Source organism: Apis laboriosa, unplaced genomic scaffold, assembly GCF_014066325.1.
Source record: "Apis laboriosa isolate Shangri-la unplaced genomic scaffold, ASM1406632v1 scaffold9_cov152, whole genome shotgun sequence".
NCBI classification, from domain to species: domain Eukaryota; kingdom Metazoa; phylum Arthropoda; class Insecta; order Hymenoptera; family Apidae; genus Apis; species Apis laboriosa.
Genome location: NW_025224966.1, coordinates 2,534,771 through 2,557,623, shown reverse-complemented (window position 1 = coordinate 2,557,623; position 22,853 = coordinate 2,534,771). Strand labels below are relative to the sequence as shown.

Genomic DNA, 22,853 nt, shown 5'->3' with positions numbered 1-22,853 from the left:
CCATCGAGCGGTCTCCTCCTCTCGTTGCGGTACACGCGTGCGAGCATTCGCAACCACCCTGTGGGGCGTCATAAAAAATAGAAAGGACCGTGAACACGGAGTGGTGGAAGTGGTGGTGGACCGGTTATCAACTTCTCGCTCCTGCCCACGGCTCCCGCCCCTTATTACGCGTCCGAATAATCCGCGCCGTTTCCCTCGCCTCTTCATGGACCGAGGCTAATAGTCTCGCGAAAAGATACCGGGATACCTGTGCCCGGCAATCGTGCTGGATGATGGTATGATTTTTTAACGCGCATACCATAGGTATGCATACCGACGTATGTTACGCGACGTAAAAAATTCGTTACCGAGCTCAAGCGGCTCAGCCGGTGGAGATAAATTTTTGGGGAGAAAGGGGGAGGAAGAGAACGGCGCAGCTGGCCGAATAAAAGTGTTGCCATACTCGTTTCGACGTTGCTACAATCTGGAACTCGTTTTTATATAGTCGCTCTCTATTCTTTTTCCTTTTTTTATTTTCTTTCTTTTTTTATTTCTTCCTTTTCCCTCCTCGTTTTTTGTCGATACTGTAAAAAAAAAAAAAAAAACGATATACGCAGTATATTCGATAACTTGGAAACGGGCGATTGATTTTCAATGAAGTATATTGTAAACGATGGACAAGAGCCAATAACGTATCGCGCCACGTGAATGATCGTCGTAAAAGTTTTTTTTTTCTTTTTCTTCTTTTTTTTTTCTTTTTTTCGAGCTCTCGACAGGCGACAAGAGATATGTAGCGTTAACGAGCGGCAACCGCAAAGTCATCGTTCACGAGCTCTCTCTCTCCCCTCCCTCTCCAATCTTCTCTCTCTCTCTCTCTCTCACGACTTTGCGCGTGCTTCGATTATTCGTAGTCTCCTCCCTCTCGTGATTTTACGAACCGGAATCTCGACGACCGATCGATTTCCAAACCGGAGTCATTTCAGCCACGCTCGACGACGCGTGGCAAGCGACCGAAATCTATGGAATCGGCGTTAACGCCGGTAAATCGGCGAGGCGTCGATCCGGGGAAACGAAAGAAAAAATTCGTTGGTGATTGGAGGACGCGGTGACCGGTCGGTGGATCGTGCTCGTCGTAGCATCGGGGAAAATACGCGCGAGAAGAAACTTATTTCACTCGGTCAAATATTTAAACGAGGAAAGTAAGTTTCGACTCGAGCAGGGGAGGGGGAGGGAGGGGGGAGGAGCAGGGGAAAGTTGGGATACTTTGCGACAGCCAGACGTCAGAGTCAACAGCGTGATCGGGGAAATGTACTCGGAGAGGGGGAGGGGTAGGGGTATCCCTCCCGATCCACGCGTCACTTTTCTGTTTCGCTTTATGGACTCCGCTTAATTAAATCCTTTAATATTTAGCCGGGTCGTGGAGAGAGTTATTTTGCCCGCTCGCGAAAGAGAGAGTAAGTAGTAGACTTGTAAACCAGGCTCCCGCTTTGATAAATTTAATATCTCGGAATGGTATCCGGGGGGAAAGAAGGTGGATACGATTCTTCTACTTTATTAGCATTTCGCGAACTCGTGAACGGGCGAGATGAAGTCTGGAACTCTGACGAAGATCGGTTGTAAGTTGCGACGTACGGAAGAATACTCTTAACTAGCCATAAATAAATAAATAAATAAATAAATAAATAAATAAATACGTGGGTCTAAATTATTCACGACGATGGAATGGAATTCGAGGAGGAATTCCACATCGAACGCGATAACGTATAATCGAGTGCAACCCTTCTTGCGGCGGAATTGTTCGTCAAAGAAGAATCGTGACACTCGAGTGAACGCGAAAGTTTTCCCCTTTCGAGGGGATGAAAAAAAGAAGAAGGGAGAAAAAAGAAGAAGAAGAAAAAAAAGAAAGAAAGGAAAGGAAATCGGTCGCTCTTTTTCTTTCATCAGCCCAACGCCGCGTTTCGAGAATCTGAAAACGAGGCGCGGTGTGGCGCAGGTGCGCATCGCGCAAACGCAATCTACGCATCAATCACGAGGAACAGATGCGTACCGGTGGCTCGCGTGTTCTCAATCTTCGACGAAAGGTCATTTTCCAAGCGTGTCTATAATCGACGATCGGCCGGCAAGGGTAAAACGGTTAACTAATTGCGAAAAAAAAAAAAGAAAATTTATCGCTTCACGAAGGCGATTATTATCGCTTGCGCCATGCACCAATAATTAAATTTAACATCGTGTAATTTGTAAAATCTGCCACACTCGTTTGTCACGTCGATAAAAAATTATATCCCGCGTTGAAACAAAAATAGGGAACATCATTGTGAAGCGTTAATTTTTGTGTAATTTTTTTTTGTAATTCGTCCAATTCAAAAAATTAAACGTCTTTTTCGCTAGATTTAATAATTATTATTTTTCGAGATTAAAGACACTCGAAAAAGAAGAAGCGAAACGTTTCAGCCAGCAAGTCCGTCATCTGTCGAGAAAGTTTTTCAAGAACGAATTACAAAAAACTGCGACGTTGACGAAAATCCATTTCAACGAGATTTCTTTTTCTGAAAACCGTCGTTTTCATAAAGATTCAGGCGTCTCCAATTTTTTTTTATTTAAACTTTTCAATCCACCCCCGTATTTGCTTTTCGATCGCAAGTAGAATTAACGTTGCCGCTGCTTCGTATCGATTCCCTTCCGCTGACAAAGTGAACGAGTTAAGAGGCATTAAAACGGCGAACGCTATAAAAATGTTGGCGCGTAATCCGATTGCACCGGCATCGATCATACGTCGCTGACCGTGTCCGACGTTGACGGAACCCGTCAGGCAGGGCCTCGCCTCGTCTCACCGCCACGCTCATAAATTTTCCCTCGCCCTCCCCATTTTATCTTCCTCCCTCTCTCTCTCTCTCTCTCTCTCTCTCTCTCTCTCCCTTCGTATCGTAACGAAAGTATCGAGGAGCGAGGAGGGGCACAGCGCAGGGTCGTAATTTCGCACGGAAATTACACGCTTAATTCGCGATGTTATTTACGAGCGAGCGGACACTCGCGCGCGCCCTCGGCTCACCCCTTCGCCACCCTCCTTGGCAACTCGCCACGTATCTCGACTTAATCAAGGAAATTATGGCGCGAAGCGCGCTTTAAACGTCGGGGGCCGTTAGCAAGGTCGCATATCTGCCGCGCCAAAGCGACCGATACGCTGCCCGCCCGGGGATTAAAAACTTCTGAAAAGACGCACGCGATCCCAGGCCAGACGCGAACACGCCCCATCTACGTGGCCGAGAATATACACCGGCCTCTCTCTCTCTCTCTCTCTCTCTCTGCCTCCCCTTTGCTTACGACGATTCCTCGTCGCGGAGCCACGACACCGGATGGAACTGATTAAAGTAATCGAGGAGTGGATTCCAGTCGATTCGAGAAGAGCTCGTTTCGCCACTCGTTTCAGAAATGTAATCAAGCTGCTTTTCCTCCCTCCAAATATATATTCCTCCTCGAGAGTTTTCGGTCTGCCGGTTTTTCGTGAGGTGTAATAAGGATATCGAAAATTTTTCCGATAATTCTTACGAGTTGCGCTTATAAGGTGATATGGGGGGAAAAATTTTGCAATTTTCGGCGCGCAATTTCGGGAAAAAAAATTGCGATTTACTGCCACTCGTCTATTTTCGAGGCTATTTGTTCGCGGCTCTCCACTCTAGTCCAACTAGCCGGAAACGGAAAGAAAACAGGGAGAATTCCGGCGGGATGGATGGAGAACATCCGAGAGGGCGCGGATGGATAAACCGCATCCCGACGTTCGCGTCGAAACGACAAATCCTCGCCCCCTTGCGCCACCATCCCCTCCTCCCCCTCTTCCTGATTGAATTGCCATAATCGATTCGTGAAAAATCCCGTCCACGTATTCACCGGCCTCCCGCATTTTCTCCACTTGCCGCGCGCATTTCTCTTCTCGCACCCTTTCCCCTCTATATCCGCACTTCGTTCAAGATAATCAAGAGAGAGGAGTCCCTTCCCTTTAATACTTTCCTCGCCTATCCATCTCCTATTCCCAATCGATAATCTTTCACGTCGTATAGCGACGAGATTCTGTCCTCCATTACTTCGACATTTATTAACACCGCTCACTGTCCGATCCAAATGATTAAATAATTTTTCAATCGAGAAAAAGAATAGAGGAGAGATGCAAATACGTATTTGGTAACAAAAGTTAAGAAACAAGCAAATTATCTATATATTTCTTTTTATCTATATTAATTTCACGTATCAACTAACGATTAGTTTCTTAATTTCTTCTCACTAAATATTATTCGTTAATAATCACGTCTGGATTATGATATATAAATTTACTTTCAACGAAATAAATATAAAATATCATATAGATTCGATTTCTTACGAGAGAAATAAAGAAAAAAACAACGGGGACAAATTCCTCGGGACCTGGGGGAAATGGTGCACGAGACGGAGCAATTTATCGCAATTTATCGAATCAACTGAAAACGAGCATAACTGGAAAACGGAAGGGAAACTCGCGAGTAGAAACTCGGCCTTCCCGACTTCCGAGAACAATAACCTTCCCGTATGCACTTGTTCCATGCATCGTATCGGGTGCGCGGTAAACCGGGAATAAAATGGAGGAAAACGGTGCGTGCGTGAGAAGACCGTTTAACTTAACGTGGTCGTACGTGCCCGTTCCCGTGCCCGTAAATCATACGGGATGCCGGGAAACGATCAGGGCGGAGCGGGACGAGAGAGAGAGAGAGAGAGAGAGAGAGAAAGGGAAAGGATGTCTCAGCTGCTCGCAGCTACCCAGCTCTGATTGAATTGCTTCCGCCGTTTTATCGCGTGCGTAACAAACCATGCATTACATACGCATCATCCCTTGTAAACAAACGTTCTCGTCTCTCTCTCGGCTGCGTGAACCGATTATAACCGAAAATTCTGTCGCGATTCGAAATGAAAAATTCTCCCCGTCCAACATTTATCGAACGTTCGAAAAATAATCCAAAAATTTCCAGAGTCTCTCTCAGAGTCGAAAGAACGAAAGCGAAAGAGCGTGTGAATCGCGATAACTCGGCTCACCCCTGCCTCCCCCTCTTCGGTATCTCGCGATGAACCCAAGAGCTGTAAGGCGGCAGATCCGCGGGGGGGGGAGGAAAGGGAGTGAAAGAAAAAAATGAAGCGAAAAGGCAAGCGAAACTTTCCGGGCAAAGGCGGAAATTGCGGGCTACAGATGGACCGACGAACCCCCTCGACGACGGTCCTTGAGCCGACGAGAGCCGGCTCTCTTTGTTCCGATCCTGCGAAACGCTGCGCGTTTCATCCTGCAGACACATTACGCTCGAATTGATAAGAACGAAAGAGAAAGGAAACATCGACCGGGAGGGAACGCGAAATCGAGGGGCGGGAGGGGGAGGGAAGGGTTAGGGAAAAATATCACCCCGGCCATCCCCTCGATACACCTCGCCTCGCGCGAATGTATACGTGCGCGAACTCGCCAAATTGATGTATATAGAAGGGGGATGAGGCTCGGCTCCTCGTCCATCAGCGGCGCGTACAGCGGCAACGGGGGTTGGTTGCAGCGTGCGTTGCGAGGGGAGGTGGTGGATAGACGGGGACGATGTGCCGGCTCGTGACAAGTGCAATGAAAAAAGCCGCGTATTTATCGGCCATGGAGAGAAAAAAGCGGAGAGAGGGAGAGAAAGAGCAGACTGGAACGGACCAGCGACGAGATGAAACAACGCGAGGAAGGAGAAGAAAGGGTTGCGCTAGACGAGAGAGAGAGAGAGATAGAGAGAGAAAGATTCGAGAAAAAGTAATCCCACGAGGGCTGTGAAATATAGTTGTTATAGGCTTCGCGTCCAGCAAGAGAGGCAGAGGTGTCTTGGAGGAGGGGAGGGGGGGTACGTGACGAACGATCGGTTCGTTTCACGCAACGTTACGCGCGTAATCCTCGACTATCGGTCACCGATTCGTTTCCTCGTGTTTAACAAAAGGAAGGGACGATCCTTCTTGGCGTCGAGCTCGTCTGGGTGGAGCGGCGATAAATATTCAAGGAGCCGGGCGACAACGATCCGGGAGAAGGAAATCGGGAAGAGGTGATATCCGAGCATCACGCGCGACCGGCACGTGGTGGAAATCTGATTTGTGCTACGGAAAAGTTTGATTGCCGGTGCGCCGGCAATCGAGTGGGGTGCCCCACCCCGAACACCGATCCTCCTAAGGCGTCTGATGGAAATATTCGACGCCTTATCGCTTCACCCGTGAATACGAATCGTCCCCGCCAGCCAACACTTTCCACCATTGGCGAACTTAATTTTCTACCTGATAAACTCGCGGCTCGCCTCCACATTCCTCCCAATATTCCAATATTCGAGAAAAAAAAATTAACTTTCGAAGAAGAGATCGTTAATCGTTGCATAAAATTGCCGTTCGAAAAATCCTCATCGATCGGGGAAGGAGAAATATATGGACGATCAATTTCGACAATTTCGACTTTGAAATTTATGGGAGAGAGAAGGGGAGAAAGCTCGAAACCATTCCCCGAAACGGCTAATGTTCTCTCTTCGGGAGGAAGATCGACGATTCCGGCGATTCGTGGAGGAAGGCGTGGATCGAAGTACCCTTTAAACGAGTATGTAAATACTCGCTCCGGCGAACAAGCGTTCGCAAGTTCGCGGAAACTTGTTGGAAGAGTTATTTGCGCGCGCAGAGTTCCGTACCCCAAAGAAATATGGATGCACCTGGATACCGGGCCGAGCCTTTTAACCGCGGCGTCGTTCCCTTCGTTTCGCTTCAACTTTTCGCAACCCATCTTCCCTCCCCTTCGTCGCAAACGCCAATTATTTCACCCGATACCTCCACCACGTTTCCACCGTGTCGACCGTGGACGAGAGCGGACTCTCGTCGTTTCGAAACGAAGGAGGAAAACGAAAAAAGAGAAATAAAGAGATGCGTCGATGGTTGTTGATACGTTGGTTGTGGATAAGGGGGAAAAAAGAAAAAAGAAGAAATCGCGGATAGATAGTTGGAGAGGGATGAATTTCTTCGGGAGGGGGGGGGGCGCGTTCGAAGGGAACGGGCATTTATTGGGCGGATAGAATTTTATTGGCGCAATATCGAGTAACTTTCATTTGTCAACAGTGACGATGCTCGTTGGCTGTCGGTTCTCTTCAAAGCGAGAGCCAGTCACATGTCGGTGGGACGAATAAATTTTCGATAAACCGACGTCGACGGGCGACGATCGCTCCGATTTCGCTGTCCCGACGACGCGACGGCGCGTATCGAATTTCCGTCGTCGAAATAACGCTGAAATATGCCACGCGCATGACAGGAACGCGTCTGAGCGCCGAATCCCTCAAAATAAATCATAACGTAACGCCGCTACGTAACCTTTCGAGTTTACCTCGATATCAAGATGTTAACCCCCCGCTCCCCGATTATCGTTCCCCCATGTTCGCGACCCATAAGAAAATACGCAACAACGCGGGAACATTCGTTGTAAAGATGCGCGAGACGAGGATCTGCCCGATATCGGGGCGGACGATACAAAATTCATGGACGCGAAAAAGATCAACGCGTTGCGAGGCCAGACAGAGTCTCTTTCCCATCGGTTCTCGCTTGCGTGCGTGCGTGCGTGCGTGCGCGCGTGTATCGATCGAAAAACATTGGACGGTCCACGCGGCGAGGAAAGGAAAACAACCACTTCTGGGTTAGAAATAACAAATCGAAACTGGCAAAGCCGCTTTCGATTCGATTTCCTCGATACCGTAGCGGAGAGGAAGCGCGCGTTCCGTTGTTCGTCTACTCGGGAACGCGTTAACAAGCCGAAAAACCGGTACACCCCCGAGGGCGTGGAGCGAGCTCGTAGATCACGAGAACCGTCGAAGCTTGGAAATATCGAGGGGTTGGAGGTCTGGTTAGCATAATGTCAGCCGGGAGCGACGGAAGAAAATGGCGGATGGGGAGAGGGATAGGGAAGGATCCAGGTAAGACGGTGAGGAATTTCTTAAAAATGTCAGACGGAACTTTGGCGGGGGAGGAGAAGTCACGCGGGGCGGCCATAAAATTTCGCGTTATCGACATCGTCTACTGAGAGAAGGTGACGCGGAGTTGGCTAGAAGGGGAGAAATATTCCCTCTAGGTGAGGATCCAGGTTTATAGAAAGTAACTCGCTCCCGGGGAGTCAAAACGATGTCTTCGAAACACTCTATAAATTATCTTCGATAATGCCTGCCAATTTTGAAAAGAGTCTTCGCGTATTCTTGCCACAGCGAATAGGAAATATCGCGTTTCTCGACAAATCTCCGTTTCTATTTAATTCTCGACGATCTATCCGATATTTCGCCGTTCCCGATTTCCCATTTCTTCCTGCTTCAATCGTATAACCATTTCTCTGCCTATTCCGCGACGAAAGTATTAACAAGTTTCCTCTTTGTTACCTCTAACCGATACGGGAAACCGATGCTTTCCGCCGAAACGACTCTCGTTTGTCTTCCGACAACGATCGCTCGTTCCTCGAACCAAGAGTATCTTCGAGGACTTCGCTGGTATTACGCTACGAGTTCAAATATGACATTACTTTCCGCGGCACGTAGATAAAACGACCCACTAAACCCGACGCACCTGGCGAATTTCAGCCAACCGAATCCGCGAAAGGAGATTAATCGAGATTCGTCGAGATTAAATAGATCCGTAAAATGTAACGAAGCGAAACATCCCTCGATACGTTCTCGTTTAACCCCCTTTTCTTTTTATCATCCGATAATAAAATTGGCGAACAAGTTTCGAAAGAGTCTCTCGCTTTCGCGCACGTAACCCGCTCCTCTTCGCTCCGCGCCTTTTCCTTCCCGGTTTCGGTTAATCCCCCTTCCTCTCGGCGTTCCGTCAGTTTAATCTTCCACCGGTAAAGTCGATAAAACGTCACGAGACGACACCGACGTGTATTTTTTTCTTTCTCCTTTTTCTTTTTTCCTTTTTTCCTCCCTCCTCGAAAACTCGGTACACGCCCAGAGTCAGGCAACTTCGCATCGCGCCTCGTCACGATCCCATTGAACGCGACCTAAAACGTATTATCCACAGCGTTACTCGGATACTACTCCTACTCTTCCTTCCCCTCCTTCTCCTCGTAGGCACAACACAAATCTGGAAAGGAAATTTCGACTAGCCACCCAACCCCTCACCACCATTCCTGCTAATATTTATGGTTCCATCGCGGTTATTGGGAGACGCCTACGCCTGACTCACGGCTAGAAATTTCTCTCCGCTCGAGATTCGCCGTCGCGGCCGCGAAATATAACATGACCCTTAATGCTACTCGAGACCCCGTGCAATATCTCTAATGCTAGCCGAGGCGAACTGGAACCGGGACGTCTCCGATAATACACTTTTCCACTCCATCCTCGCCCTGTCTTCTCCCTCCTCCTCCTCCTCCTTGCTCGCCCCGGCTTTCGCGCAATTACCTGCCGAGACGTCGTCCATCTCCCTCGAGATCCTGACTAAGGAGTCGGTCGGACAGACTTTGCTGGGATCTCGCCCGGCCGACAATGTAACAGGGCGCCGCAACCGGCAGTAGTATAGACGTTGTTGCGGTCAGCCGCGGCTGCTTTCTGAGTAGTTGAAGCCAAATACGAGCCGACAGGTGCTCCATTCGCCACGCGACCGATTCACACTGATATCGGTTCAACGAGGAAAACTGCTTACATACGTACATACATATGTATATATACACTTGGCGAGCACGAGGCGCATTCCAGCTCGACCGCAATTTTTCTTATTTTATCGAAATCGAGAAAACGACAATGTCGAGACGGAGTCGAAAAGTATTGAATACTGTATCGCGTGATATCGAACGCTAGCTTGTGCGTATAGCAATCTGAAAACTATGAACCGGTATTTTCTCTTCCCCGTATCGTCCAAGAACTTTTATCGTCGTACGAGCTTCGTAAAAGTCTCGAGATAAATAGAAGAAAGAAGAAGGAGGAAGAACTCGAGCTCGGCAGCGTTCTCGCGAAAATCGAATCGCGTTATCTTTACCCTCGAATCGAACAGCTTTCCGATATACCACCGACTCGAACGAAGAATCGATCATTTTCCCGGATCGCGGAGAGGAACAACGCGACCGAGTTCACAAATCAATCCCCCTCCCCTGTCTGTCTCCTGTCCGTGTCGCGGCTCGACTGTAACCTGGTCACCACCGTGGTTCACCGCCGTTCTCCACGCGTACGCGATCTTAATTTGCAAACTATCCACGTACGCTCCGTGACGGCGTACGTGACGACAAACGGTCGTAGGCGCTGCAACCCTCCCCTCCGTTGTTGCATCCCTTTCTCGATCACGGTGGACACGCGATGTCTGCGTGCCACCACTGGCAAACTATGCGACTTCAAAAGCACCGACCGGACCCGCTTCGTTCGGCCATCGCCCGACGAACGTCAATTCTCTCTCTCTCTCTCTCTCTCCCTCCTCTCCTCTTCCACTCGCGTCGATACGCGCACGCACACACACACATGCACGCAAAGACAGGCGCCGCCTCTATCCGCAAACACCCCTCCTCTTCGATCGACCGTCCGCGTATCGCGATCGGAAAGGAAGCCGCGTACGCGAGGATCGAGATCTGTCTTCTCCATCTTCCTCGTCCATCTTCATTCAACGTCCAACGCGCGCGGATGACAGAAGCGTAATACCTTTCTTCCTCCACCTGGTGTAATAGAGTAGACGGCGGCTATAAATTCTTGTCGGGACTGGCGATCGGATACGGTTTTTACGAGCGAGGCTTACCCCCGACTACTCCCCTGTATTCGCGATACGATTTCATTTCATTATCGTGACCGGTAATTTATGTAGGGAGTACGATACAACGGGAGCAGGTTTTTTTTCTCTTTACCTCCGTCGATTATTAATTTCACTTAGCAGGACGACGAGATTTCATCTTATATGGGTATTTGTGAACGCGTGACAAACTGTTGCGAAAAATGAGATGAGAATCTGGGAAACTTTCGAGCTGAGAGAAAGAGAGAGAGAGAGAGAGAGAGAGACGTAGGTTGCATCGGCTCGCAGAAAGATCGAGGAACGGGAGAGCGGGAGCAAATAGAGGGGGTCGCGCCCGTGTACACGAGAGGCAATAGCGAAATTGTGGCTACGGGGGAGGGGGAGGAGGAGGAGGCCACGAGGAAGCAGACAGCATTCGAGCTGTCCATACGCAGCCAGGAACCAGGAAACCAATCCCAACGAGCGAGCGATGGAGCAGCAACAGCGAGCCGAGCCTCGACTTCTTGCCGAACATCCCCTCTGGCTCTCTTCTCCCTCCCTCCCCCTTGCCGCAGCCGCCACCTTCTCGTCTTATCCACCTTCCGTCTTTCATCCAACATTCACTCGGTGCAAGAAGTTTCGTGTTTCAGCCAAGTATTCGCCAAGTTTCGAGAAGGCTTACGTACCGGCTCGCCTCCCTCCTCCTCCTCCTCCTCCTCCTCCTCCTCCTCCGCAGCCTCTCCTGTCTGCTCTCCCTCACGCAGCACACATACACACATACACGTACAACAAAGATCCTCCTCCTCCTCCTCGCTTGTTGCTCTCCGCGTAATCTCGCCACGAAGAGAGAGAGAGAGAGAGAGAGAGAGAGAGAACGGTCAGCTCGGCACGCGCGCTAAGAGGATTTGCGCCGGTCTCCCTTTGCGTTCGAATCGGTAATTAGAGCAACGGTGGCCATTCGTTCGCCGCTCTCACCGCGAAGAGAGACAATCGGACAAGCAGAGATTCGTTCCTTCGATTCATCGTTCGCGCGATGAAAGCGGCTTCGACTCTGCCGGTTTTCTTCCTCTTCGAGAGTTTGGATGTTGGGTTTCTTCTACGATTAATACAACAACTTACGAAATAATCCTGCCAACTCCTGAAACTCCTCCCCTCTCCTCTTTGTCGGAGAAAGATAATGGTTTCTTGCCTCGAGTGGAATTCACGGACGTTTGCTTTCCCCTCCCCCCCTTTCCCCTTTCGTGGTGGAAACGAGAGTGGAAGAAGGTGGTGACCGTCGCGTCGAGAACGCGGTCTACTACTTTTGATCGCGAATGTCTTCTCCGTGCGGCGTCGATAATGGAAAGAGAGAGAATGAGAGAGAGAGAGAGAGAGAGAGAGAGAGAGAGTCGCGCAACATCAAAGGGGACATCTCTCCCTCGAGAGCACTCTTTTTTTGCGCGACGCTTGGCAAAGTAACAATCCCCGGCTCGTTTGCGCGATACGCGCGATTAATTGTCGCCCGGGTACTTGGAGGCAACAGTTCCACCGTTTATCGTCCAAGTCGATGGACGGAACGCGAAATAATTGGGAATAATCCGCTCGATGCCGGTGCCAGCCTGTTAACGAGAAGCCAACGCGGAAGAGGATTCCTCCAATCACCGTTGGAATCTCTCTCTGCCGCGAAAAAAAATGGAAGGGAGGGGGAAAAGGAGAAAAAGGAAGAGTATCGAAATGGATTGATTGACGGGGAAAGAAGATCGGACGAAAATCCCGTTCCTCCTTAATCTCTTGGACGATTTTTTTTTTTTCTCTTTTCGAAGCCATCGATGGTTCCCCGCTCGTGGTGTATCGTCGAGCGTGGTGTTTCGTGGCGCGACGACGAGGAGATCAAAGGATCGCGGCGCGAAAGCGGCGTATTCGCAATTTTCGAACAATTAAAATATCTTTAGGGGAGTGCGCGCGCGAGACGGCGTGAGTTATGGGCGACGAAGAAACGTTCTCCGCGATCCGCCGAATTAAAATTGTCCGACTCGTGGTAGCTCGTGCAGCCACGCTCGTAATTCATTTTTCAAAGAGACAGAGCCGCGTTCCTGGCCCGGCTTCTCGTTAATCGAAACCGTCCCTTCGTTTCGCGCCAATATACCTTTCGAAAACTTTTGAAACAACGTCTAACATAACCCTATCTCTCAAACCCGAGCGTTGCTCGAAAGCACGAAAAAATCGAAAGTCACGACTCGTTCGCGATATCGAATCGTCTTCCGCGAATAATTCTTAAGAAAAAAAAAAAAAGAAAGAAAGAAAATGAAAAGAGAAATGAAAATAAAAAGAGAGAGAAAAGAAAAAGTTGACTGATGACAAGGATGAAATTACCGCGTCGCGCGGAGGAGAAACGCGTTCCTGCGAATATTCCTGAAAGCGTCGTGTCGTCGTCGTCGTCGTCGTCGTCGTCGTCGTCGTCGTCATCACCTTGGAGGTCACGTCACCGGGTTGCCTGACAACGTGGAGACCTCCGTCCCCGGGGAGGAGCGGTGGATCCGCGTTCGGGTTCGCGCTCCTTCGCGCGTGTGCGCGCCCTCACCGATGAAAAACAGGCCGAGTGTCACCGGGTGTATGATGGATGCGTTGACTTTGACATAACGTAATACGAATAGACGCGATAGTCACGCTCCACACACCCCCTCCCCCCATGCGCTCTCCGTCTCTTTTTATCCGTTCCGACCCACCCTCCCTCTCTCCCGCCTCGCCGGAAATAATATGCCGGGCACGTACCTCGCCTCGTTTCCCCGTAATTTTCATCTGGATTTTACCACGCGTCTCGCCAGGAGCCCCGGTTTCCCCCGGTTAATTCGATGATCCGCGAGTGTCGCGCCCGTTGTTGCGTCTTCATTATCACCTATGCCAACTTTCCACACCCTCCCCCGCGTGAAATTTAATCGCGTGTAACGTACGTTCCCTTCCATTCCCTGCCCCCTCTTCCGGGTCTCTTCCGTGTATCTTCCTTGATCGTCCACCGCGGTGAGTCTTTCCTCCACGGAGACTCGCACCTGCCGTTTCGTCGAGAGAACTTTTCGAAATCGAGCGAATGGAACGCTGGCTATTTTAACGAGATGGAGAAGTAGGAGGGGAAGGAAGGGAAGCTTCTTCTGCTCGGAGCGGGGAAATAATGGAAGCGATCGTATCATGAATATCGTGGAAGAAAAGGCACGATCGGCGATCAATAAATCAGGGCGTGTGCGGGGGTTGACCGAGAGTCCCCCGTGACTGTGTCGTGAGAAAGGGACGGAGTGGATGGGAGACGCCTCCTTGGTATCCCCGGCAAATAAAATACGACCCAATTTCGCGGTTTGCACCGAGAAACAATGCTATCGATCTTCCATTTCCATATATCGGTGGTGCCACGCAACGCGACGCACGGATAAGGGAGGAAGAGAGAGAGAGAGAGAGAGAGAGAGATTATAGAGATGGATCGAGCACGAGGGTGGAGTGGAACGATGAAGAAAGGAGGAGGAGGAGGAGGAGGAGGAGGAGGAGGAGGAGCGGCAATGCGACGAGAAGGGACGGCCAGGGACGTGAGATCAGACTTGCACAAGACCCCTCGAGGTATGTATCGAGCGACGAATGTCGGACGTTCAACGTGCACGTCACGTAGGGAAGAGTCGAGGTGTAGTCAGAGGTGAGACGAGAGGGCCGAAATAGAGACGTCGCAGTGGCGGGTCTCGGAGGCTTATCCTTATCCGGAGCCGCGCACTCGCATAATTAAGAAACTTCCGACCGTTTTCTTCTTATTCTTCTTCCCCCCCCTCCTCCTTCTTCCTCCTTCCTCTTTTTTCCACTCTTCTTTGCTCGCTCGGTTTTGCTATTCGCGCGGCAACCCCGCCCCCGGATTAAGCTGTCTCTGCCCGGGGAAAATGAATTCTCGACAAAGATTCATGGTCATGGCCATGCCGCGGGAAACGGGTTATTGTAGATTAAGCGCGTACAACAGAAAAGAGAGAGAGAGAGAAAAGGAAATGTTTCCCTCGAACCAAAAGATTTAGAAACGTATGGTGGATAGGACACGTTGATTAAGAAGGGCGATCCGAGAGCCCGTGTTTTACCGCTCGTTATCGTTGAAATCCTTGGAATCTTCTCTCTCTCTCTCCGGTCAGAAGAGACATGGCGATAAATCAAAGAGATACGAGGGAGGGAGGAGAGGGGAGGGGGATAAGAGCGATTTGCGTGGAGGAATCGCATCGGTATCCGTAAGACGCTTTTCCACCCGTATCGTTCCCGATGTTCTATCGCGCGCATCTGTGTACACGCGCGCATACGTGTATATACGCGATCCTCGCGCGTGTCCTCCCCCTTGAAACGTAGCCCCAGCTGTGGGCCGGGAGAAAGGAGGCAGAGAGGAGGGACGAATACAAATGGATGTACATCGGGAACGGCTTGTAAAATGCTATTTCGAACGACGTTTCGTCGCTTTTGTGCACTTTGCATCGTCGTCCAGATATATACACACCAGGGAGCGAAGAAATGTGCCACAGACACCTCTTTCAGCGGATATCGGTTTTCCAAAGAAGGAGAGGGGGGGACCAAGGCGAAAGAAGAGGCCATTGGCCGTTTCGGTGGACTTATCCTCTTTCCCTCCCCCTTCCCTCTTTCTATACGCGCATTCCGAATTGACTTTCATCTAGCCGCGTAGATGTATAAGAGATGTAATTTCTCTCGAAAAGGAGGACTTTTTTCGTGTCTCGAGCTTTCTCTCTCTCTCTCTCTCTATCTCTTCCCTTCTTGCTTCGAACGAGTGCGTTTCTCTTCCGATGCACCGACTACACGCTCCGCTATCGTTCCACGTGACGGGAATGCTCGCTTCCCAATGCTCGACGATGGAAAATCACTGACGAAATCGGGGTGAATGCACTCTTCTCTAACGGCGAGTGACTCTTTCGCGAGACGGTCGGGCGAAAAGATAACGTTGATTCAGGAGAGCGCATCAGGCGAGGTCAAGGGGAGGGGGATTGACAAATTACCGGCGACTCGAAAACCGACGCGGATAGAAAAGCTAGCGACGGCCTGATCGAACGCGAGAGGTAATACGTCGCGACGGGGGAAAGAAGGGCGCGTCGAGTCTTTGACGCGAGCGGAAGAGAAACGAGGGGGGATGGCCGAGGATCAAACGTGGACGAGGACAATAGGACCGATAAATAAGTCCGTAATCGGTGACGGTCCGCGCCACGGTTTAACCCGAATGGACTCGATCGACTCTGCCAAAGCTGCAAAGATGGCCAACCTTCTTATTCTTCTTCCTCCTCCTCCTCTTCTTCTTACTCTCCTCTCTCCGCCAAGACTCGATCATCCCGACTTCGAAAGAACTATTCCGCCTCAGCTCGATGTCAGACTTTTTTTTTTTTTTTTCATTCGGACGCACCACCCGTTATCCTTATCCTTCGACCGTACACGGATACACGGGAGAGTGGATCTGAATAAAAGAACCGTAATTAACGGCCGGTGTTCCACGGTGTTATTTTTTCTCCCAGGCGCTTTCGCTTTTGTATTCACGCGATATTCCACGTTCTCTTTCTCTCTCTCTCTCTCTCTCTCTCTCACTTTTTCTTCCTCGAGAAACATATTTTTGCGATGGGGCGCCTCGTTTGAAAGGCAAATTTTCTTGGGAGAACGCCGGAGAAAAATACTAACAACGCGAATATTTATTTCCTTCTCCGCTTATCTCCCGTGGCGTGTGAATACGATCTTAACGATAAGTGTGCCTCCCTTCTTTCTTTACGACAAGAAAACACAGCGTGTACCGCGGAGCAGTACACGTGGACAAGAAATTAGCCAACGATCGGTGATTTCGTGAAAATTCCAAAACACCCCCCTCTGCCTGCCGCCCAATTTCCTCTTCTTCTCCTCTACTACAGATCCAGAATTCCACTGGCGTCGTCCTCGCGCTCTCGACCGAGTATCGCAGAATCCGCGCGGAGGAAGGCGGTAAAAAGGGGATAATCGCGTATAACCTCCGTTTAAACCGGTTGAACCGCGATGTTTCCCGCGCGAAGGAGAAAGAGGAAGAGAAAGAAAGAGAGAGAGAGAGAGAGAGAGAAAAGCTCTCGCCCCGTTCAACCAACCAACCAACCAACCAACCCGCCAAACTTTTTCAATCTGCCGTCATTATGCGCGAGTTTAGCCCGCCGCCGCTTCGTCCCCCTCCTCCCTCCCCTCGTCTAACTAACCGGCGCCGGGCCTTGCGAGCGCGGACGCTAGGCCGCGCCAACCTCGAGAGAGGCCGCGATGCTCCAACTAATTTTCAAAGAGACGAGAGTAATGGAGTCGCGCGCCACCAAGAGTCCGGTGCCCGTCCCACCCCCTCTTCTTCCCAAAAGAAACTTCCGCCAACGCGGAGGCGAAAAGTAATTAATTAAAGCGTATGAGCCGCTTCCCCTCGCCTCGCCTCCCGTCCCCCCGTTTATTCGTTTCCTCGTCGGTGATTTACACTACCGGGGTGAGGAGAAAAGAAGAGAGGGGGATGCGTGTTACGACAACGGGGATACCGCGAGAGATAAACGGGGGCGAGTTCCCTTCCCCCTTCCTCGCCCCTGTAAAATGCCGGAATAATTACGTGTCAACGGGAAGTGACAGGAATATCGAAGACGCGACGACGAAATGCCAACGGGGCTGTGGCACGGGCGAGGGGGAGGGGGAGGGGGAAGGGAGCGGGGGGAAGTCGAGTGGGACTCGACGTCTGTTTCGCGAAGACGCCACGAAATTAGATGGAACGAGTGGATCGCGACTCGACTCGAGAAATATTGGTCGATGAGAGGAGAGGAGCCGGTGCTGTCCGTTTCGACGTTTGGGGTTCATTAGCCGGCTGCTTCTCGAAAATACGCGCGAGACGGGGAGGGGGGGGGGGAGAGAGGGAAGCTCTCGAACGAGAGAGAAAGAGGATGGAGAACAGTGGGGAAAAGAGCGGGGGAGGGAGGAGGGGAGAAGGAAACAAATTACGCGCGGGTCGTAGTCTTTCGCGGGTGCATAAGAGTGGGGGGAGGAGCAATTTTCGCAGCCTTTCGGGCCAGCCTCGCGACAGGCTTTTCCTTCATCCTTTCAGCCTCCACGCTGACGAGACACTTTCCTTTCTGCCGCGAAGAATCGTTCGTTAGTCACCGACCGCCGGTAAAAGACTCGACAAAATAGGTATTATGTAACGTTACCGGATAGATCTGCACGCGTGGAGAGAGAAAAGAGGGAGAGAGAGAGAGAGAGAGAAGAAGGGAAACAGGAGAAAAAGGATATTCGTTCCGACTGCGGTCCGGCCGCAAATTTCCAACGAAAAAGAAAAACCGGTCGAAATGAGATTCAGCGTTTTCCACCCCTGGTTCCGGCACAGTCGCGAGGGACCGTGGAATTTTCTCCGTTTCCCGTCTCGCGAGCCTCTATCATCTCGATGTACCCGTAAGGAGACCGGTCGAGCATCAAAGAACGGACCCAGGCCAGGAATATGGGATTAATATTAGATTTATTATTTTCCTTTCGACGCACGGCGTCGAGCCTCCAACCCTTCCCCTCCTCCTCCTCTGCGGAGAAAAGGAGGGGAGGGGTAGAGGAGGAAAAATGTATCAGAGGCTTGGCTGTGCAAACTTCTTCCGACGATCGAAGGAGATGTTGAGAAAGGGAACGATGAGCGAGATGTACAAACACGAGGCGGATCCGCAGCAAGAAAAGCTTAAGGCCGGCCAGACAGAGATAAACAAATAGAGACGAAGGGTAGGAAACAGCCGGTTCTCGCGAACTACACGCGTAAACTTACACGCGTAGCGTACCATTCCGCCAATGAAATTCATCGCCCCTTTTTCTCCTTATCGATTTCGTCGTGTCACGTATTTCCTGCCCTTTTTCCTTTCTTTCTTTCTTCCCTCCCTCCTTTCTTCTCTTTCCCAATTTTTCTTTCGTCTTTAATCCTTCCTCGATCCCATATCCAGGCAACGATCGAAGAATTCTCTTTCTCTCGCGAGGAAAAAAATTCGTCTCGGGATCCTCGATCCCGAGTCCGTGACCAATTGATCGAGGGAACAACGGGAACCTGTTACGCGATGACCACGCTCTTTTTCGCACGATTCGAGAGAAACGCTTAGAGACGCTTCGATCTCGACGCGATTGGAATATATTGCGGTTAAAAAGGACGAGAATGGACGTCGAGATCGACAGCTATCGTACATACGAACGAAGAATATACGGCGGAACGTATCGTTAAATCGTACACACCCTCTTCGAGGCAATCATCGATTTCCCTCGGAACGCTTCGAGCGAACTTTCGTCCCAAAATAGAAACCGAAATATATATATAAATGGCAGGACTTAATTAAAGATACACCGGCCGATTAAAGTGGCGCGAAATCGAATTCGCGATCCGCTCCAGGCTGTCTCGGGATCGGCAGACGCGAGATCTAGAGGCGCGAGACGCGCACAAAAGAGCTGCCAATATATATCGCGCGGCAAAAATAAAGAGGAGGGCAGAGAGAGAGAGAGAGAGAGAGTGTGCCGCGCGTATTTTCACTGCCGGTGGCGCGCCACGGCCGAGAAGAAGAGGGTTCTCGCCGATGGCGGCGCGAGCGCCGAGTAGAAAAGCGCGGAAAAGCTGAGCGAGAGCCCGCGACGAAAATGACAAAGCCCTACGGGCATACATCCGACATTTTTCTCCGGTATAGGTGAAGCCTCCGCACCACTACCACTACCGTCACCCTTCGTTGAAAGCGAGTTTCGTAATAACCGGACTAGCACGGCGAGGTATAGAGAGAGAGAGAGAGAGAGAGAGAGAAAGGAAAATAATCGGGTGGCGCCGCGGTGTTGGTACAATATCCGGAGTATTGGAGTGTTCTCTTTCGAGGGAAGGACGCTGAATCGTAATAAGTGGAGACGAGTATCGTAAAGAGGGGCCATTCGAGGACCAAAGGTCGGAGGACCCGTGTCGTCGATGGAAAAATTACGAGGATCCACGCGTCTTTTCCTCCATCCGTGTATCGTCTCCACCCCGCACACTCGTCTATCTCCCCCCCTCCTCGAAAAGGAAAACTTATTCGCCGCCCCGTGTTTGTCGCCAACCGGCAAACTCTCGAGATTGCAACGTTCTCGCGCTTGGATTAAATTCCACCGGCATTCGCGACTTGGATAGTTTCTCAGCTGATCTCGAGTATTTCGCCGCGGCCGCGGGATTATTTACCGCATCGCGACAGATGCGCCTCGCGTGCGTATTCTCCTTACCCCTTCTCCACCATTTTCATCTACCGTGCTATCGCTGCTGGCGATGAAACCGCGTCTACTGGGCCATCTACGTTGGAAAAATAAAGGAAGAAGAAGAAAAAAAAAAAGAGAGTATCGCGCAAGAGAGAATATCTCATTCTCCTCCCACGAGTTTATCCCACGAGTTTCGGATCGATTCGACGATTTCTGGGCGAGGGGTAAGTAAAGGGAAAAAAAGATGATTACTCATTACGCGTTACCAGCCAATTTCAGCCCGACGTCATCGCCATCCGTTCGATTCCGCTAACAAATTTCCGCGCTCTATTAAACCGTTCGTCCGCGTGTCTCGCTTCACCACGATGAAACGTGGTATCGAACGAATTCGGGCGTGCATCGAATGTCTCGCGACGAAATCGCGAATAATTACTCTCCTCTCCGCGGTGTCCGGCCGCGGGAAACGTTATTCTCGTTAACGAGGCGCGGCAATTTGCGTATTTTTAATTAGTTATTATGTCGACGCGCATTTCAAGTTTTGTTTGCAATTTCGCCACCCTTTCCCTCTTCTCGCCCACCCTCATTATCCTCCATGAGGGGGAGGGAGAGAGAGCGCACGTGTGCAGCTCTGCAACTGCACACGGTCGATCGCGCGAGAACGATCAACCTACGCGCTTATTTACTTACTCCATTATTATTCGCGCTTAATTTTCTTCCGCCGGAAACGATCCTCGAGAATCGTACGCGATCCAGTGAAGAGGAAGATGTGGAAACGTTACGGGAAGGTAATCGATCGAATTTAAGAGAATTTTCGCATCCTCGAAGGGAATCGAGCCCTTCCCCTGGAATTATCCGGATAAACGAGGTAAACAGGTAACGATAATCACGATCGGATACGGATAGAAAGAAATACCTGGGAGATTCCTTGCCCTCCTGCTGCTGTCCAGTCGCCATGTCGTTCCACCGATCTCTCCGCGGGAGCAACTTTCCTTCGCCTCCTACGCGATCTCCTTTGCACGATCAACTTCACTTTACCGCGATCTTTCACAACACACCTTTCGTCGCACCTTTTCTTCAACGGCCCGACAGCATCGCGCCCCGATCAACCATCGATCGATCAACCGTTAATATCAACCGTAACCGATCTCATCGTTTAACGAACGGTGAATTAAATTATCCAGAAGAAAGGAGAGGCCTCGACGAGTATCGTCGAGGTCCAATGTTTTCGAGATTGTTATCAAGGTCGAGGGGAGCTCGTGACGAGCGAGCGATTGACGAGCGACACGCGGCCGTGGCAAGTAAACGGCGTAATAAACCGACGAAGGTGGAGGAAAACGAGGAGCCGGTCTCACCGTGGAAGCGCGACACGTGCGAGGAGGCCGTGGTATAACGTGTGCAGCCGCCGCTCCGCACGAACCGGCAATTTATCGCGATTTATTCCGCCGCGATAACCGCGAACGCACCGTCCCGCGTATTCAATACCGTTCTGCACGAAACCCGGAACACTGGGCTGGAGGGAGGGAAGGGGGAAGGGAGAGGGCAAAAACTTGCTCGAAACGGTTCGCGTCAGACCGCGACCGCTGCTTGTCGTCCGGCAGTCTCCTCTCTTATTTGTTTACAGTCGGCGAAACGCGCAGTTAGCTACCTCTTCCCGCTTAATTCTCTCCATCGATTTATATATACAAATATATATATATATACGTCGCGTTTTGCTTCTACTCTTTCCTCTCTTCCCCTTTCGTCGTTAATTATTTTCCGGCTCGGCTGCTGCTGCTGCTCCACGTCTAATCGAAGCAACGCGAGTTCTCTTTACCGGTTCTTATCCCCCTTTCCTATTTTCTCGCGTCATTCTCGTTAATGGGGAACGGGAAGAGGTCGCGCGAGATCCGTTGGTCGCACATCACTCGCGCACTGTTGTGTGAAAAAGAAAGTTCCTCTACCAAGGTCGGTCCCGTGTCTTTCTTTCGTTTTCGTATCGGCGAGTCGAGCGGGACGGAGGGTCGGAGGGAACAACGGAGTTGGACAAATTTTGTGGGAAAAGGAGAGACGGATGATGCGCGAGGGATCGAAGAGTGGACAGAAGGTGCGCCAAACGCGAGCTACATGGGAATGTGCGCGGCTCGTGAAGGAGGAACGTGCGAGTGTGACGGCGCACGCCGCGCTACTGACGACGCCTGGCGTCGTGCCACCACGCCGTAAAGCCGAGTGCCTCGGTGGTGAGTGCTCGCGCACGCGCCACTTCCCGCTTTCTCCGCGCTTGCTTTCTTCCCTCGGACGATCGGAATCGTTCTCTCTAAAAAAGAGAGAGAGAAAAAAAAAAGGAAGAAAAAAGGAAACGATCCTCCCTTCGAAACCAACTTGTCACCTTGTGTTCACGATACCTGCTGCCCTTCACCCTCGCCATCCCCCGCATTCTTCGAATCATCTTTCGAATCAACCCTTTCGAAACCTATCCCGTTGATATCAGTTGATAAACTTTAAACCGTGGTGCAACGGAGCGTCGAATCGAGTTAACAATTTATGAATCGAACGGGGGAATCTGTCGATCTTCGAGGATGCGAAAGGACGCGAGAGATGGTGGCGGGGAAGCGACCAAATAAATTTCCTCCTCGATCTTCCCCCTTTTACTAATTAAGTTGAGGGTGAAAAAGAGGGGGAGTGGGAAAAAAAGGAGCGAGAAACGGTTATTTGCATTTATAAGGACGCGTCCTGGACAGGAGAGTGGGAAGCAAAGGGCGAAGAGACAGATGGTCGCGCCTCGAGCCGAGCCGAGTCGAGTCGAGTGGAGACATCCGGTTTCCAACGAGGCCGAAACTCGTCAAAATACACAAATCTCTCGCACGTCCCTCCACGATCCTCGACCTAACGTTTGCCACTCCCGTGGGACGTAGCTTGGCCAACCGTGCCCGAGGGTTTGCCCTCTTTCCGCCGACCGGGACAAACGTCTGAAGCGGGAA

At 50.7% G+C, this 22,853-nt stretch overlaps 1 protein-coding gene across 1 annotated transcript in view; it reads right to left on the bottom strand.

Moving 5' to 3' along the window:
• LOC122720035 overlaps positions 1-22,853 on the bottom strand; it is a 252,977-nt gene that overhangs the window by 92,042 nt on the left and 138,082 nt on the right. The gene's annotated exons all lie outside the window — the stretch shown is intronic.